This window comes from Brachyhypopomus gauderio, unplaced genomic scaffold (genome assembly GCF_052324685.1).
Source record: "Brachyhypopomus gauderio isolate BG-103 unplaced genomic scaffold, BGAUD_0.2 sc69, whole genome shotgun sequence".
Lineage (NCBI taxonomy): Eukaryota > Metazoa > Chordata > Actinopteri > Gymnotiformes > Hypopomidae > Brachyhypopomus > Brachyhypopomus gauderio.
Window position 1 is genome coordinate 807,398 of NW_027506890.1, and position 19,164 is coordinate 826,561.

The 19,164-nt window shown below is 44.0% G+C and overlaps 1 long non-coding RNA gene across 1 annotated transcript; it reads left to right on the forward strand.

Annotated features, from left to right (window-relative positions):
* Positions 1-15,565: 15,565 nt before the first annotated feature.
* On the forward strand, positions 15,566-17,285 carry LOC143491038 (uncharacterized). The gene is made up of 4 exons (XR_013125068.1): positions 15,566-15,745; positions 16,229-16,287; positions 16,588-16,674; positions 16,771-17,285. It is a non-coding gene; the product is annotated as an uncharacterized LOC143491038 (long non-coding RNA).
* Positions 17,286-19,164: the final 1,879 nt, after the last annotated feature.

Below are 19,164 nucleotides of genomic sequence, written 5' to 3' on the forward strand. Positions count from 1 at the left end.
ACTGGGGGGATGTGGATGACGGGTCTGTTCCAGTGGATATACTGGGCTGTTGAAAGGATGCTAAATGTTAACTGGCCTGTTCTACATGTAGTGATGTAACTAGACCATATTACCAGAGAAGTACCATGTACCACACAATTTTCATTAAATAAGTCATTCAACAAATATTTATAATTTAATATTTTCTGGTCAGCGAGAGAGAGAGAGTGGGGTCTGTTCATAAGAGCGTACTCAAGCAGATAACATGCTTCACCTGGCCTTTTAGTGCAGAACCCGAATAAAGTAATAATGCACACATACACACACACGTAGGACACCCATGTGCAGTCCACACAAACACACATACACACAGGACACCCATGTGCAGTCCACACACACACAAACACACACGCATAGGACACCCATGTGCAGTCCACGCACACACAAACACACACACACATAGGACACCTATGTGCAGTCCACACACACCCAAACACACAGAGGAGACCCATGTGCAGTCTACACACACAAAGTCCACACACACACACACACACACAGGACACCTATCTATGTGCAGTCCACACACACACACAAGGCAACCATGTGCAGTCTACACACACACACACACACACACACACACACACGCACACACGCACACACACACACACACACACACTGTGTAAGCACACAGAGTAACCCTCCCTGGCAATAACGCACTGAAGTCACACATCTTACTCTGTAAAGCAACACAGCCACTGGTGCCAGTGCGGTGTGATCTGCTCTGAAAATGGTATCTCTCTGCAGACCTGTGGTGAGGAATGATGGAAAATTCAGTCCAGTCCTATCACTAAGCACCTGATCTGGCCATAGTCTGGTTGGAGGGGGCTATCACAAACTCCCAGTACCACAGCCCCTCTGGTGCTAGCTGACTGAGCATCCAGCAGACTGTGACTAAGCCACACAGTTCCAATATCCACCGTACTGTCATAGAAGCAGTATGAGTTGAGGGAACATTTAATTAGCTAAAGTTATACCTGGCAATAATTTTGTCATATTAGTGTCATGTAATCAACAAATTTGACTTGCAATTAATTCTTGCAATATTGCTCCTTTAAGAGCATGAGAGTCACTCTTAGTGGCCCCTGCCCTGTCTCCTTGGTTACCTGTTCTGTCTTTGTTTACTTCCTGGTTTTCTTTTCCACGTTTCCTTGTTTTGGTTTCACATTTTTCCTGCCCTTGTTTGGTTTCCCTAGTCTTTATTGTTTTATGTTCCAAGTTTAATCCGTTGTTAATTAGTGTATTTAAACCCCGTGGGCTCTGGTTTGCGCTAGTCCTTGGTTATGTTCTAGCCTCCGGTCGTCCTAGCCTTTGGCATGTTCTCACAGCCTGTTCTAAGTCTGTCTGTGCTTTAGTCATGTTTTGTGTTTCTGTTGTTTCTAGGGCAGTCATGGCCTGGTGGTTAGGGAAGTGGTCTTGTGACCGGAGGGTTGGGGTTCGATTCCCAGACCTGAGGCCATGACTGAGGTGCCCCTGAGCAAGGCCCTTAACCCTCAATTGCTCACTTGTATAAAAAATGAGATTAAAAATGTAAGTCGCTCTGGATAAGGGCATTTATGGCCAAATGCCATAAATGTAAATGTTGTTTCTCTCCTGGTTATCCTGTTCTGTAATAGTTTCTGCTTGCCTGTTTTGTTTTTCTCTTCTCTTTTCTCATACATTCTTGTCCTGTTCCTGGTTTAGTTCAACTTGGTTCCATGACCCTGGCCCTGGTCTGTCAAAACCACATGGTTGGATTTGACCACAATAAATCCTTCTCTTCTCAGCATATGCATCTGCCTCGTAATCGCTCCACGTTACAATAAGCACATAGGGTGAAAACCTGACAGTTCACATAATATATAAAAAATCTCATTTTCTACTAAATCAGTAGCAAAAATAGAAATGGGCAAATGTAATGGCCTATTTACACACAGAGATGAGACCATTAAGAATTTGTGTACTTTTAGAGCATACTTTGATCTCTCTAATGACATGCTACTTGATGTTTCAAAGTATGTCTAGCTCAGTGTGGCCAAAGACTTAGACTGAGCTAAGCAGATAATTCTCAGCTAAGCAGATCGTTTTCATCATCTCAGATTAATGAAACGCTCCATTTTTATGTTAATGTCTCTTTGTGTCAAATTAAAGGACTTTGGAAGCTAATTGTTTACTAGGGTGTTTATTGCTCAGACAGGTGCTCTATTGGAGACAACCTCATACACCGAGGCAGACCTGCATGAGTGTAATTAGTTTATTGAGTGGAATTCAGAGTGAACAGGAACCACTAACTATCATTTCCTCTATTATGGTGTTAAATATCATCATTTTCAGGATATTTGTATTACAATAAGAAGAACAAAAACCTTGCTACTTTGAGAAAGCAGCATGGTGCGCTAAGGTTAAAAACAGCATGTATTACCTGCATACATAAGTGAGTTGAGTTAAAAATTGCCTGAGTTGAAAAAAGGCTGCCTCATAACATCTTGTAATGGTGTTGTGCATGGCCCAAAGGCAGCTCAGCCCTCCTCTGCCATAATGCAGTCTGCTGCTGCACACTGGAAACAAATGCATAGAAATGCATGACGATATGCCCCAACCATGTGTTTACCTAATTAGACAAAACCTTGGGGCAAATGAGTCACTTTCTCCAGAGCATTTTTTAATCAGTGCAGTGACTGTGCATGGGTGACTGCTGAAGCTGTTGAAATCAGAACTCCATTCCAGGCACAAATGAAGAGGAATTAGAACTAGAATAATTAGAATCACTGCTGAGCTGTGGATGAGCTATCTCTGTCATGCCGATCCGAACTCCAACAGTGTACATCACCAGTTTGAAAATAATTTTCACATGGAAGGTTCGTGTCACCCCCTCTGTTGCCCCCCCCCCCCCCACTGCTGCACCTGCGTCTGTAGCACCTCTCTCCACCTCTCTAGAATTCTGATCACCTGTTCATCATCATTCCCACCAAACACCGTGGACTAAAAATAGCCTGGAACACTCTGCCTGTCTTTGCAAAATCTTGCCGATTGCAGTTCTGAGCCTTCCATATTCGTTCCCAGTATTCCTGTCACACTTCTGGTCTCATGTGCTGCATGCCTGGTCTTTGTGGATTCTTTTACATATGTGCACATATTTGTTTGCCACATGTCACTTGGAGATTCCATGCACCCGATTATCCCTTCACCCACTGGGATGCACAGAACTGACACAAAATGATCAATTATTAGAAAATATCTAGAATAGATAACAAGTCAATTCAAAGTGGAAGTTAAAGATGAAGAACAATTAGACATGAAGAGTCCATCATTTTAATTTTAAGAGAAAAACAGACCATTCGAGACATTCAGTGACATCACGGCACAGGAGCAAGACGCAAGAGTGTGGAAAATAAGGCACTGGCAAAGGTCCAGGAATACAGCAGGGGCTGAAATCCCATGATGCACTTGAGTGGGCTGAGCCCTGTGGGGGTGTTCTGGGCATACTCCACCCATGGCAGGTATGCACACCAGGTGTTCTGGTATTCCTGGCTGTATAGGCAAAGGAACTTACAAAGTTCCTGCTTCACACTCTCGACCTGTCTGTTGGCCTGAGGGTGATGTGGATATCAGGCTCACCATCATGTTCAGCTTGTCACAGGCCTCCCGCCACACCCACAATGTGAACTGTATCCGTCCGTCAGAAACAATGCCCTCCGGCAGGCCGAACCAGTGAAGGAAAGTCTCTAGGGCTGCAGGGAGAACTGGGAGTGTTGGGATAAAGCTATGGAGACTACGGTGAGAATGGTGGTGGTTCCCGTCTGATATTTGGAGGTCCATGAGGAAATTACTGCCAGGTGGGACCATGGCATCTTAAGAGTAGGCGGAGGAAGCAGCTTGCTGGCAGGTTTTAGTGAGCGGAGGGCCACCAACCAGCTTGTGTGCATGACACCTGGATGTCTCATCCCCAAGGAGGTGTGGGCCCACGTCAGGAGAGGGGAGCTGGCAGAACCCAGGGGCAGGGGGTGAGGGTACACAAGGGTACACATCCTTCTTCACAAGGATGATGCTAGCTGAGGCAGGGGAGGTGGAAGGCTAAATATAACCCTGCATCAGGACCTCTTGGATATACTGTTCCATCACTAAGTTCTCCTCCTGGGAAAGGGGATAGATTTTGCAATTAAGGGGGTTTGCACCATCCAGTAGACAGATGGGGCTGTGTGGTGTCATGGTGAGGAGGACGCTGCTTGGCTGTGGTAGATCTTGGCCAGGTCTCCATACGGCTCTGGCACAGGGGTGTGAGAGCACGCTTTGGGGATTTTGGTGGATGTAGACGGGAGAGGGAGTGTGATAGGTGTGGAGCAATATGAGTGACAGAAGGGAGACCGTTTAACTATTTGACTCTTGCTCCAGGAATTGAGTGGGTTTTGCATACACAGCCAAGAGAGACCCAATATACAGGGCAAAGTCAGTAATAAGGACGGATAGGAGTTCTGAATGTGCAGTACTGATGCGTTATGGTGCCTGTACCAGCAGAGCCTCCATCCAGCACATGCACAGTAAGGGCCTACGGCAGCAGCAGAGACTCCGGATCGTGTTGTACAACCAGCGCCCAGTCGATCAGGTTCCCCACTGCTCCAGGGTCCACTGGGGCCGCAACAGGCACCCTTGCACATGACAATAGATTTTAACGTAAAGGTTAACATCACTGGAGGGACTCTGCTCACACTGGGTTTGGGTTTCTTAGCCCCTGGGGTGGAAGGGTAAAGAGTACAGGCCAGGAGCTCATTATCAGGACCACGGCAGTAAAGGCAGAGGTGCAGCCATGAACATCTCCTTTGCACACCACGGAAGAAAAGTCCACAGCGGCATTCAGGGTGCCAGCCTCCTCCCTACAGACTAGCTCTGCCTGGAGGTCCCCTTTGCAGACCCTCCACAAACATGTCCACAAATGCCTCTTTGTTCTATCGAGTAGTGGCGGCCAAAGTGCAGAACTTCAAGACGCAGTGCGCCAGTGAGCAGGGCCCCTGCTGGAGCTGCACGTTCGACCCCCCCTAAGAAGATGGAGACCCTCCTCGACCTGTCATCTGGGTGGCTGTGCCTCAGTGACGATTTGGTGGTCACCAGTATGGTGCTCCGAGTCCTAGCTCTGGCCACAAGACCACTGATGGTAGACAAAATACAGCTCAGCCTGTGCAAGACAAGCCTCCCGCCCTTTGGGTCCCTGCTGCACACCTCAGGTGTAGCAATATGGTAGGACTGTGATTCTGAAGAGGGAGGGTGGAACGGGGCCCCAGGCCCTGCTGAGGTGCCTGTGGAGTCTAGTCGATGCAGGCTGGAGGGACGGCGGTGAAGCTCCTGACCTTGGTCGGCCAGCATCTGTCACTGTGGAGCGATCACGGCGTTGGAGCTAAGAACACGGTGCACGCTGTGCTCCCTCCCTGCGGCTTCACGTTCGGTGACATCGTGACGCATGAGCGAGATGAGAGTGTGGAAAATATTATGAGAAACAAAAGAAATCTCGCACAAAGGGCTTGAAATGAGTCTGGTATTATGTAGGAACATAAGGCAGCAGCTTGACTGTTGGCAGAATTAGGATAGAATGCAAAGCGCTGGACTTCGGCACCTGTGAGGTTTAAATAGGAGGAAATAAAGTGGAAACAGGTGGACAGTATAACTTAATAAATGGGTGACTGAGATTTGGGGAGTGGTAGAGAATGGGGGAGTGGTTGAGAGTGAGGGAGTGGTTGAGAGTGAGGGAGTGGTTGAGAGTGAGGGAGTGGTAGAGAGTGGGGGAGTGGTTGAGAGTGGGGGAGTGGTTGAGAGTGAGGGAGTGGTTGAGAGTGAGGGAGTGGTAGAGAGTGGGGGAGTGGTTGAGAGTGGGGGAGTGGTTGAGAGTGAGGGAGTGGTTGAGAGCGTGGGAGTGGTTGAGAGCGGGGGCGTGGTTGAGAGTGGGGGAGTGGCTGAGAGCGGGGGAGTGGTTGAGAGCGGGGGAGTGGTTGAGAGTGGGGGAGTGGCTGAGAGTGGGGGCGTGGTTGAGAGTGGGGAAGTGGCTGAGAGCGGGGGAGTGGTTGAGAGTGGGGGAGTGGCTGAGAGCGGGGGAGTGGTTGAGAGTGGGGGAGTGGCTGAGAGCGGGGGAGTGGTTGAGAGCAGTGATTGATGGGGATTCAAGGGGGCGTGTACATGTTCCTAGCTGGACATCGTCTGAGACATGACAGAATGGCAGGGTGTCCTACATCAGAAAAGACTCTGGATGCTGTTCTAAAGATACACAGAGAGTGCAGTGACTTAATAGAAACACAAAGCACACATTTCAAATATGTACACTTCAGTGCTTGCCTGATATTCCACCCACTATACTACTAGTATATCTCTCACAGAACAACTTATCACTTATGTCTCAGTGGTGCATCTACAGTCCACCGGCATCTCAATGGAAGGTTCGTGTTCTTAAACCCAAACACGCTATCAAGGTTGAGAATGAGGAGCCAAAGTCCTTCCTTCAAAATGTCCCTGCTGCCCAATCAAAGCTCGCTGGAGACAAAGACACCATGACACCACGACCCCTGACCTGAACGGTGCTTTAAAATGTCATGCAGATCAGCACCATATAGAATATTTCCTCCTTTCAAGCTCCTGCGGAGATGATCTCAGCCACACAGAGACAGAAGAAAAGACACCAGCCTGGGCAGTAGCTATGGCAACACTTGCTCAAACATACAATAGCTTTCAAAGCTCCTACTGCTGTAGGAGGATGTTTGCAGCACCCCAAAGCCACTCTCTGTTTTGCACGCGAGGGCAGTCAAACTCTCCTGTGTTTTCATGAGACACATCTTACATTACAGCCGTGTTCAATCCATCCCTTCTCTGCTGGCCTGGTAATGCATTTCTACTGAACTGAAACCACAGCTTCAATGCAATGTGAGCATAGTGGGACAGCTATGTATCCTTTCCTTCTTGATGCTGAGTAATATGGGAAATTTTCAAATGATGTTCAAGCAGACCTCTGTCATTGGTCGTTACAGCACACGTCAGTCCCCTATGCCTTTTCAGTCCCTAGGGCCTGTTTAGGAGAATGAAGTAGCAGGCACATCAATACTGGGGACCATGAGCAGTAAGCACATATAGAGATGAATATCAGATCTTAATAACTTTGCCATGATATAAATATATGTATTAGGTCCAGGAAGTGCTGTTCTGTACAATCCATTTTAAAAGGAAACATGCAACCATCGACTATTAGCATGTCATTATTGTGATTATTATTTTGATCACTGCAACACAATATGATATCAGTACCTACACCAAGGAATGAATGCTGTTCCCAATAATAGCACTGAAGGGTAAAGAGACTGCACCAGAGGCAGGAAAGACCAGACAGAGATTTGATGTTTTGGCTTCAGCTCTATGCTGTTACCTGAGCACAACCTGTACCACGACTCCTCTGGGTGCCGCCAACCCAGTTGCTGAATGTCGTATAATAAGTGTGTGTGTTTGGTGGTATCACGGATCTTTATTTGGGAGAGAGTGAGTCTGAAGTGTGGGTCAGAGAGGACTTTAAAATTTCAACTAATTGAATTCTTGCTTTGTGTGTGTGTACAGATGTGTGGATCAAAGTGGAGTAGCGCAAACTGATTGCAGTCAAGAGCTCAGCTAGAGTTTTTACTGTGTGTGTGTGAAAGAGAGAGAGAGAGAAAGAGAAAAAAATGTAAGCTGTTTGGAGGTGAAGGGCGCAAGTATCCAAGAATGATCATTCATTTACTATAGTGCACCTTTCCACAACCTTTATGGGGTGTTACACTTCCTGTAAAGTATTTTTGTTTTGCTGGTTTTGATTAGTTAAGGAGGCTGGGAAGGTTATTGTATTTTCATTTGGGTTTGGTTTTAAGTTACTTTAGACATCATGCTTTCCCCTCAATTAGTCAGTTTATTTTGCACTGTGTTTATTGTTTCGGTGGTAATCTCACATTGAAAGTCATTTTTCTTGCCATTTTCCTTCTTAACAATAGCATATAAATAGAAAAAATACCTTCTAGGTTATTTTGGTTTTATAAGGCAGTTCAGTCTGGTTCTTGTTCTTTTATGATTTTACCACCTGTCCATCAACCACGGCTGAGTCAGTTCCCTCTGGACACGTTGTAACAATTGAAAGGAACCTGCTTGCTTTGGTGTAAAGGAAAAGACCTTGAATACCCTTCAGTGCCCAATCTGTGAGGATACCTCTCCGACTTCTAATTTGGGTGTCATCTCCTCACAGGCATGTTGTCATGTCAGAGACAGGCTGTTTAATGGGCCTAAAGCCAAACCTTCACCAAAATGGACGTGCAGACACGTACAGTCACATGACCCAGCTGACTGACTGCCAAGCATTCCATCAATGTCCCTTGTGTTAGCTGTCTACATTGGTGTTTAAAAATCTAATATAAATTTAACTTCCTGACTTATCAGCGAAATGATCTAGACATAGTGTACACATTTGCTTGGTAGGCCTACTACATAACTTTGTTGTGTAGCTACAGTTGCTTGGACCCAATTAATAATATCTTAGATATTTCACACAATATGTTATTTCATTACAGCTTATCGCAAAGCAACAAACTATATCTTATTCCAGTTAGTGTATATATATTCTGATAAGAAGAAATACAGTTAGGCTAGTGAAAACAAAATACCTTGGCTGCATAGCTCAGCTGTACTTCAAGCCATTATAATAAACAATTATTTGTGACTGTAGTGACATGTACAAAATAGATCTGAATCAAAATCTGTCCCAGGGAAACAAACTTTTGGTTCTGGTGTGTGGGCTCGTAATGGAACACAACTGAAACAATGGAACAGAATGGAACACAGTGTTGACTGCCAAGTGCAACTCACTCGAGACACTGCTGGAATGACCATCACTCAAGACACTGTTGGAGTGACCATCACTCAAGACACTGTTGGAGTGACCATCACTCAAGACAATGCTGGAATGACCATTACTCAATACACTGCTGGAATGTCTATCACTCAGGACACTGTTGGAGTGACCATCACTCAAGACACTGTTGGTGTGACCATCGCTCGAGAAACAGCTGGAGTGACCATCACTCAAGACACTGCTAGTGTGACCATCACTCAAGACACTGCTGGAGTGACCATCACTCAAGACAATGCAGGAGCGACCATCACTCAAGACACTGCTGGAGTGACCATCACTCAAGACACTGCTGGAGTGGCCATAACTCAGGACACTGCTGGTGTGACTATTACATTACTCAAGACAATGCTGGTGTGACCATCACTCAAGACACTGGTGGAGTGACCATCACTCAAGACAATGCTGGAGCGACCATCACTCAGGACACTGCTGGTGTGACCACCACTCAAGACATTGCTGGTGTGACCATCACTCAAGACCCTGCTGGTGTGACTATTACATTACTCAAGACACTGCTGGAGTGACCATCACCCAGGACACTGCTGGTTTGACCACCACTCAAGACACTGCTGGAGTGACCATCACTCAGGACACTACTGGAGTGACCATCACTGAAGACACTGCTGGAGTGACCATCACTCAAGACACTGCTGGTGTGACCATCACTCAAGACCCTGCTGGTGTTACCATCACTCAAGACACTGCTGGAGTGACCATCACTCAGGACACTGCTGGTGTGACCACCACTCAAGACCCTGCTGGTGTGTATCACCCCAGAGTTACACTCAGCAGTTATGGCCAGTTGTATAGGGTGAACATATTGCTAAAGTCTGTATTGGGCATGTAGTCCGTATTGGGAATATATAGGGGGCATAGAGTTATATCATCAGTTCTGCTTCTGTCTAAAGTTAACCTATATGTGTGCTTTGAATAATGATTGTCAGAGTTTAAAAGTTTTTCTTTTGCTTAAACTTCTGATATGTGCAGAGTTTGTGTAGGGTTTTATAACAAATCTGTAGTATTTCGTGTTCGTGCCACAAATGATTAGCTCAGAAGCTATCAACCAGCTAACAACTCAGTGGCTATCAGTCACACTCAGAAAATCTCCAAGGCCCTCCAAAACATGACTACATATACCCAAACCCCCTTAATAGAGCAGAAATCCTAGATTCCCTGGAACCTCTCTCCTCTCCATTCTCATCTGCCTCCTGTATTTAATGTTCCTCCTGTTAAATAGGAAGCAATTAAGTCAGTGCTGCCTGGCCACGGGCATCTGAGATGGGAATTTGGGGAAGCTAATTATCTGCACACAGTACACCACCCTAGAGCCAACCGGCTAAAGAGAGATACACTGTTACTCTCAGATCCTAATCACAGCTCCCTGAGATGAAACTGGGCTGAAAACAGTGAATTCGGTTTGTAAATTAATCAGTGGACATTTGAAGTAACGCACTCAACACAACAAAACTGACGCAGAAGTGTTCACTGAAGCCTGCATTTCTCACATGCTGGACCGAAGTCTGAAAATGAAAATTAGGTTTTAAAATAACAAACAGAAAAAAAAAGAGGTGAGGGGGAAATTACTGGGCCGGAAAGTCTGTAATGAACGCATCATCATTTGACAAGAAGTAAACATTTGTGAAAAATACTGAAATTGATATTTCTCTCTCATTATGTCTATCAGGGGAACACTTGACAGAGCAATTACTGGATAAAAAATCAACGATGAGTCATAAATCATCTTGTTGCAATAATCCAGAGGAAAACCGGAAGGTTGGGTCAAAAACCAATTACTTTGCTCAAACAACAGCACTGTTTGCTGTCTTGCATCCTTTCAGGTCAGAATCATGGCGTGGTCCCTGGATCTTACATTGAATCACCATGGCGTGGTCCCTTGATCTTACATTGAATCACCATAGCGTGGTCCCTGGCTCTTACACTGAATCACCATCTTTCACTTCAGGATTGAAATAAAATAATTAAATTATTATTTCACTTATTTCACTGCAACAAAAATGTATTAGCAGCAAGGCAAATATTGTTTCTAGCGTAAGATTCTGAGTGTTAAGTAACTAAAAATTCCAACCAGAAATTGAGGACAGTCTGTGGCAACTAATGTGTCATGCAGGAAAATTCAAAACCCAAAGGGATGCCAGGCAACTGCGGGTACCCAGGACGACCAGGCCAGACCGTTTCTCACCAAACAGAAGTATGAAGCCTCCATTATGGATTTATTGACTAAGGGTGTCTGGTCTTTCCAAAGTGATTCATATTCTTCTGTGAACATTGATTATCCTGCAGTGTAGATAAGTCACTTTGTGTACAATAATCCCAGATTCACAAAGAGCAGGTTAGGAATAACAATAAAAAAGCAAAGATAGAAAAAGAAACAGCACAAGGACAGACATTAGCTATGCTCCCACACAGCTCACTTCAGGTCTATCCCTTGCTGTGGTGGTCAGAAGTTCTTAATTGTCTGCATCAGGACAATTACCCAGAAAAAAATTTTGACTATGATTGGAAATCAGTACCACTACCTTGGTCTCATAACGCTGTTCCCGGATTAACAAGAAAGGATGTTTGATATCTTGAATGAGGTCTTAAAAACATCTAATTACTAAATGACTAATCCTTAACCTTAACAGGTGGCTCTCTATATTAAAATAGGACTGTGCGCTCTGACTGAGAATTAGGACACTACTAATGTGTCAATATGCATTTTTCTCCCATGCTAAATTTAGAGCATCATCCAAGAGCAGGAAAGAGACTGCACTGCTCTGTCATCAGTGCAGCCATGTTTTTTAGTTCTCAAGTGATGAATAAGTCTGTGTGAGTATCTGGACAGGGTGTCCAACCCACAGCCACCCAGGGGACGACACTGTCTGCTCAGAGAAGGAATTAATTAAGTTTCCCCTCTCCTGGCTGATTCTCATTGCTCTCAAGATCAATAGAAGCCTTGTGCACTAATCACAGAGCCCTGTTAGTTCTGGGATTGACTTCTATTCGTTGGTGTTGGTGTTGGTGTTGGTGTTGAGGTTGGTGTTGAGGCTAACAGGATGTTTGGAAGGGAGCTCTAACTGAAGTGTGCTAACGAGTCAAATGAAATACTACTTTTTATGAGGAGCTGTGAGATCACACACACACACACACACACACACACACACACACACACACACACACACACACACACACACACACACACACACACACACACACACACTACTCTGCTCCCTCTATCTTTCTCAGTCTCCTTCTTGGTCCAGTGTCCTGTGGTTCTGGCGGTGGGCCTGGACATTTTGGGCATGTCTGTGTGTAAAGCAGACGCTGGCAGACCGTGTTCACTGCATGACTGCGTCCTCCAGCACGGAGGCCAAACACCGCAGGACATGTCCAACCAGAGCACCACAATCTCAGCCCCTGCACTCGCCTGTAACCAAGCAACCTTTCATTATCTCTCTGAGGCCTGTGTGACAAGCTTGTTGGTTCCACTGTGAGGATGTGATCACAGCATGGTTCAGAAGCAGTAATTATCCAAAACATGCCTCCACACCAGACGTTAAAAGCAGAAGTTAAAAGCCTGTTAAGGCAGTGATCAGCTAGAGGCATGTAAACAGAGAGTTGCTTCTCCAGGCTGAAAAACTGAAGGTGAGTTAAATATGAATAAATTTGGTACCGCCAGAAAGCTGCGTTCCTTGTTTACATTATAAAGGCCAAGTTAAGCCAATAATCATTATCACATATTTCAGCAGCTTCGAGGGGTTGATTTTAAGAGTTCATTAAGCAAGGAGATCCATCATGAAATTGCTAGTTGCTGCTGGGTTGCTCCATGTTACATCAGCTAACAATTTTAGCCAACCCTAATTATTTTATTTTAGAACTGTTGATGATACAGTGTCATAAAAATAACATCAACTGACAAGGAAACACTGGCTACATCACCTACAATTTTGCTGACAGACTTTCAATTTTAGTCTAATTTCTAATCTCAAATTTATTTCTGATGTTTCAGAATTGGATGTTAGAGGCAACAGAGCAGGAGAAGGACACTAAAAGAGAGAAGTGGAGACAGAGAGAAAAAGAAAGAGAGAGAGAGAGAAAGAGAGAGAGAGAGAGAGAGAGAGAGAGAGAGAGAGAGAGAGAGAGAGAGAGAGAGAGATGAACTTACAGATCATTATCCAGTAGCCAGAAGTGAACATGACTAGAAATTTGCAGGGAGTATTGAATATTGGTACAATAAGCAGTCTCCAGGTCTGCCCCCAAGGCTCCTAAAGATCTGAAGGCATCATTTCACAGGAAACCCTGATCTGATGGCCCCTACCACGCCCCCTCACAGGGGCTGTGCCATGGGCACTGGAGCAGGAACCGGAAGGGAACGATGCCTGATATTTAACCCCTGCCAGAGATAAGGAGCAGTGAAAGAGAAAAAGAACTGGTTTAAACCCAGAAGTCTTGATCATACTGAAATGTGGGCGCTCCTTATCCAACTCCATGACACTAGACTAGAACTAATATTCTAACTAAAGCTCAGAATGAGTAATCTTACATATAAACATTGCAACGGCACAGTGGTAGACTGTCTGAACACAGTAATGCCAAAGCTCCTGGTTCATCAACCAACATTTTTTCATGGTACTCTTTAGGAAATCTGATTCCATCAGCTTTTCATACATTGACAGGACAAATGGGGACAAATGTCTTCATCAGCAACAGTAGAGATGCTAAACAAATGACAGAAAGGTAAGAACAAGAACAGGGAGGTTTCACATCACGGTTTTAATGGAAGTGCAATTATCAAAAACAACTTGACCCCAAAGACATAATATATTAGATGTATTAGAGCATATTAGTGCTAAATTGTTAATCTATGAGAAAGAAAAAATCTCTCTCTCTCTCTCTCATTCTCACACATGCACACACACACACACACACACACACACACACACACACACACACACACACACACACACACACACACACACACACAAGTAGTGTTACACTATGTTGACAATGCACTGCTGTGTGCTTCACCGTTTCACTGTAGGACTCCACAGCACTGCTGTGTGCTGCACTGTTTTACTGTAGAACTCTACAGCACTGCTGTGTGCTGCACTGTTTCACTGTAGGACTCTACAGCACTGCTGTGTGCTTCACTGTTTTACTGCAGGACTCTACAGCACTGCTGTGTGCTGCACTGTTTTACTGCAGGACTCTACAGCACTGCTGTGTGCTGCACTGTTTTACTGCAGGACTCTACAGCACTGCTGTGTGCTTCACCGTTTCACTGTAGGACTCCACAGCACTGCTGTGTGCTTCACCGTTTCACTGTAGGACTCCACAGCACTGCTATGTGCTGCACTGTTTTACTGTAGAACTCTACAGCACTGCTGTGTGCTGCACTGTTTCACTGTAGGACTGTAGGACTCCACAGCACTGCTGTGTGCTTCACCGTTTCACTGTAGGACTCTACAGCACTGCTATGTGCTTCACCGTTTCACTGTAGAACTCTACAGCACTGCTGTGTGCTTCACTGGTTCACTGTAGAACTCTACAGCACTGCTGTGTGCTTCACTGTTTCACTGGAGGATACAGCACTGCTGTGTGCTGCACCGTTTCCAAACTGCTTGGTAAATTCTCCCTTTGCAGAGACACAGAGCCTGATGGGGGGATTAAATTCAGCAAGACAGATATATTTAATAACACAGGGGTTATGAAGAGTTTAAAAATATATATATGCTAATATGATTAAACTCCATATTGGGGAAAATCCCATTCATATGCTAAAGGGGCTTGTTTACTTATTTGTTTATTAAGTATAGCAAGTGGATATATCTGTTTAGCTCAGCTAATAACAGTACGCTTCATTATTATCTTTCACTGGGATTGTTCCTCAAGCTTAGCTCTGCCTTATTATCTTTGCAACTGTAAACAATTTTACAAATTTCTCAAGGGAGTTTAATTTTGCACATCAATTATATTCAATGTTAAATGATAATACAGAATAAATTATTCATAGGAATTTTCAGTAAATGCCCTGAATGTCCTTCAAAAATCTGCCAGTCATATAAATATGTTTACCGGTACAATAAATATTAATTGATCATATTTCAGTTGGTTGACGGTGTTGATTTGACATGTGGGCGCCACACAGATATCTTTACACAATACACACTTTGGTTACATGTGATCTTAGTGTAACCACATCAGCTCTTATCCTATATCTCTCACTCCATTAAAACATAATTGAATGTCAAAATGGTTCCTATTGCATGTTGAGCTTTCTGTCAAGCTCTGTGTCACCTGTACCACACATGCCTTTACGGTGCAGGTATCGAGAGTCTCAAGTATTGAGAATCTGGACCCACTGCAATATTTCTGCATTCTCAGGCCTGTACGGATGGGAAGGAAGATATATTTTAAGAGAGGTGCACAGCCAGGAGCAACAGCCTCTCACCTGGCAGCAGGGACGGTGATAACTTCTCCTTCACTCAAGGAAACCTGGGGTTTTAGTTTTGTGAAGAAGTGCAGACAAAGACACCACCCCCCCCCCCCCCCCCCCCCCCCAAGTCACCCCGTCCCGCCACACAGCAGCGAGGACTAAACGTTCCCTCAGGGACGTCTCGTTCAGAGAGAGGCGGCCTCAGGGACAGGTGGGAGTGCTGTGCTGTCTTTTTCAAGGGCTGAGAAGCGTTGTCAGTGCCAAGGACTGGGAGAGCTCTCAGTGCAGTTCAGACAAGATGGCCGGAGAGTGCGGATTCAAGGGACAATCCACTTGGCCGCCGCTGTGTTTGCATATCACAGGCTGTGCGCTTATGATTCAGTAGCTGCAATCAGGTTTGATTACACACTACGATCCCTTATTTTGTCAGAAAAAGAAAAGAAAAAAAGCAAAGTGTAGAACTTCTGTGCATTTAGCTTGTATGCTGCTGTCATAGTGTCTTAATAAGCAACATTTGCAAACCTCATTATTCATATGTAATTGGGATTATGTATTTCTAACTAAACAATTCTAACTAATGTTTTTGTACAACTTTGTAATTTGTGGTCTAATATGTACAGCAGAACTCCAGAACTCGACCGCCTCAGTTCTCGACATATTCGTAGTTCAACGCAAAATTTTGAGAAAATTTTGTCTCTGAGGCTGAACAAAACTTCAGAAAAAAAAAATAAAAAATCAGACCCGACTCATGTGACTTTTGTAAACAAAATACAGTTCGTGCCACTAGTTGATGTTAGTTGCTGTTGTGTTAGTTGCCATTTTGAGGCTTAGCTCCAAGCTTTTGCTTTACTTTCGTTGTTTTTTTGTGTTTTTTGTAGTTTTAGACAAAAACATGGGTCTCAAGAAAGACATGGCAGAAAAGCAGAAGAGAAAAATGGTAAGAACAACAATAGAGTTGAAAAAAGGGATCATAGAGAAGTATGAAAAAGGCATTCGTTTGAGGGACATGGAGGGAATTAGCGTTGAGTTCTGGGGTTCTACTGTATTTTTGTTTATGATTTTGTCTGTGAAGTTTGTGATCATTTATAATGAATACCATCAGTCTACTTTTGAGACCTCACACTGTAATACTCTGAAGCATGGATGGTGAGTTTCAGAAGGCCTGCATCTGATACTGCTAATTATGTGCAATTTGGCATCATTTTGAAGTCTTCATCATTCACTTCCATTACTTTAGCTGGGTCCATCACTCAGCTGTTGCCTACCCACTGAAAAGGAAACTGGGTCCCAGATTTCATTATGCCACAGATACACACAAGAATGGGTAAATAGCATCATTCATCCTTTATCAAGCAGAATATTCTTGAGAATTCTCTCTCTCTCTCTTAATCCCAAGAATTACGTGTATTTTCTTTTACAGTAATATATCTTGGTGAGACAACTAAAGTGAATATGAATGTTCCAGAGAAAAAAAACAACAAAATAAAACAAGATCCTGTAGTGGTAACTCTCCATGTCTTCACGCAACATTCAAACCACACAACAGAATCCCCATAACAAAAAGTAATATTCCTCTGAACACAGGTAGAGCAAAGTCATAAATATGAGTACATTTTCAAGAGGATTTCTCCACTGGAAATCATTCGGCCACGGAGAGGGCAATATCGGGAAAACTGACCCCAAAGAAGCTTCATGTAATATTGATCACGTTTGGGTCGCTCTGCTTCCTCTGCTCATGTTGGTTGTTCGGATCGTAACCTAAGCTCGGGGAAGGTGTGTGAGCCCACTCTGGAATCTCAGGTGCAGAGCAGTGGTGATCTAGTAACGCACACTCACCCCTACGCCTCACACAGCCTGACTCGAGGTGGTCGGAGAAAGAGTTCAACTTCACAACTTCACAAGCTGCGGTGACACAGGTTATTAATTTCCTTAATGATAATTGCTTTAATCACCAATAAATGAAACTGAAGCATGAAATAACCTTTATTTGATTATTTATTGCAATATACAGTAATGCAAACCAATGATACGTGTAGTGCTGTGTGTATACACTATATTATTTTTCACTATATATTCAGTAAGTGTAGCCGAGTTCAGTGACAATGCAATATTATCCCCAGTGAAGTGGCCAGAAACAATGCAATGTGACCTTTACAATGGAACTGCAAAGTTGAGCCCATAAGACAAAACACTCAGCTGTACACCTCACACACACAAATGTGTGTGCATGCAAGGGCCTACACATTAATAAAAATGCTCTCTCTCTCTCTCTCTCTCTCTCTCTATATATATATATATATATATATATATATATATATATATATATATATATATATATATATATATATATATATATATCCCTCTCTCTCCCCAACATCTATTTCAAATATATACTAAGTCCCTGAATAACAGCATAGTTGCATACACAGTTCCTTTCTTTACAGCTCAAACTGATATGATCTAACATGAGATAAAAACGGAAAGTACCATTTCACATGCTTTCCACATCACTTGATGGATTCAGTTGCAAACTCTGGGTGTTTGGAATTCACCTACTACTTAATATGTTTGAAAACACAGAACATATTTCCTATAATACTTTACACGTGAGACAGTGGAAGATTTCTTCCAAAAACATATCCATTTCATCCATTCATATCTGAGCTGCTGCACAAACTCGCCATCTGTTCGTTTTAAAGAAATGGCTACAGCTGAAACAAACACCCAACCCATGGTTGGCACTAATCTAAAAGTTAGTATTTGTGTTTAAATGGTTGTAACCAAAACCTTAATGTCCACAAAGAAGCCACCTGAGAATGTGTAAAGAACATGTTTTAGACACACAGACGTTAATTAATAGAAGTATATATTCCCTAAGTACTGTGCAGAGCTGTCCAACCAGAACTGAGTGCTCTCGTGTCACCCCCCACCACACACACACACACGCGCGTACACACACACACACACACACGCCAAACATGTACACACACACACACACACACACACAAGCACACACACGCCAAACATGTACACACACACACACACACACACACACACAAACACAAACGCACACGCACGCACACACACACACACACACACACACACACACACACACACACACACACACACAAGCACACACACGCCAAACATGTACACACACACAAACACAAACGCACACACACACACACACACACACACACACGAGAACAGGAGCAACTCCACTGCTAATGAATGTCACTGAGGACATTGCTGCCATCGGGGGAAGCACAAAATCTTTTGAAATCAGCGCTTATGTAACATACTTTTGACACCTATTATTTCATATAGCTACAAATACAAACTCTCTCTCTCTCTCTCTCTCTCTCTCTCTCTCTCTCTCTCTCTTCCTGCCTCAGTGTCTTCTTTGATATTTCTGCTCTTGTCCAAACAAACCCATCTCTAGCCACAACAGAGACGAATGTGGGGCTCCCATTTACTTTAATGGTGTGCATGTCTTTGCATGCGAGTGTGTGCTACGTTGTACATTGACTGTGCTGAGCCCGCTGCCCTCCCTCATTACAGAGGAAGGCCAATTGTATACATTTACAGTTTTTTACGACTGCTAACATCCTTTTTTCCAATCTGAAGTCACCTTTTTAAAACTCTAAACACAGTTTTAAAAAGGTGACTTCAGATTGGAAAAATGGATGTTAGCAGTCTGAACTCTACCAACAACTGGTTCCAGAAGCAGAAAGGGAACAGGTGGGAGGACATTTGTGATGTGACAATGTAGCATTCTGTCATTCTCATGCCATCACAAACTGGTTTATAGACC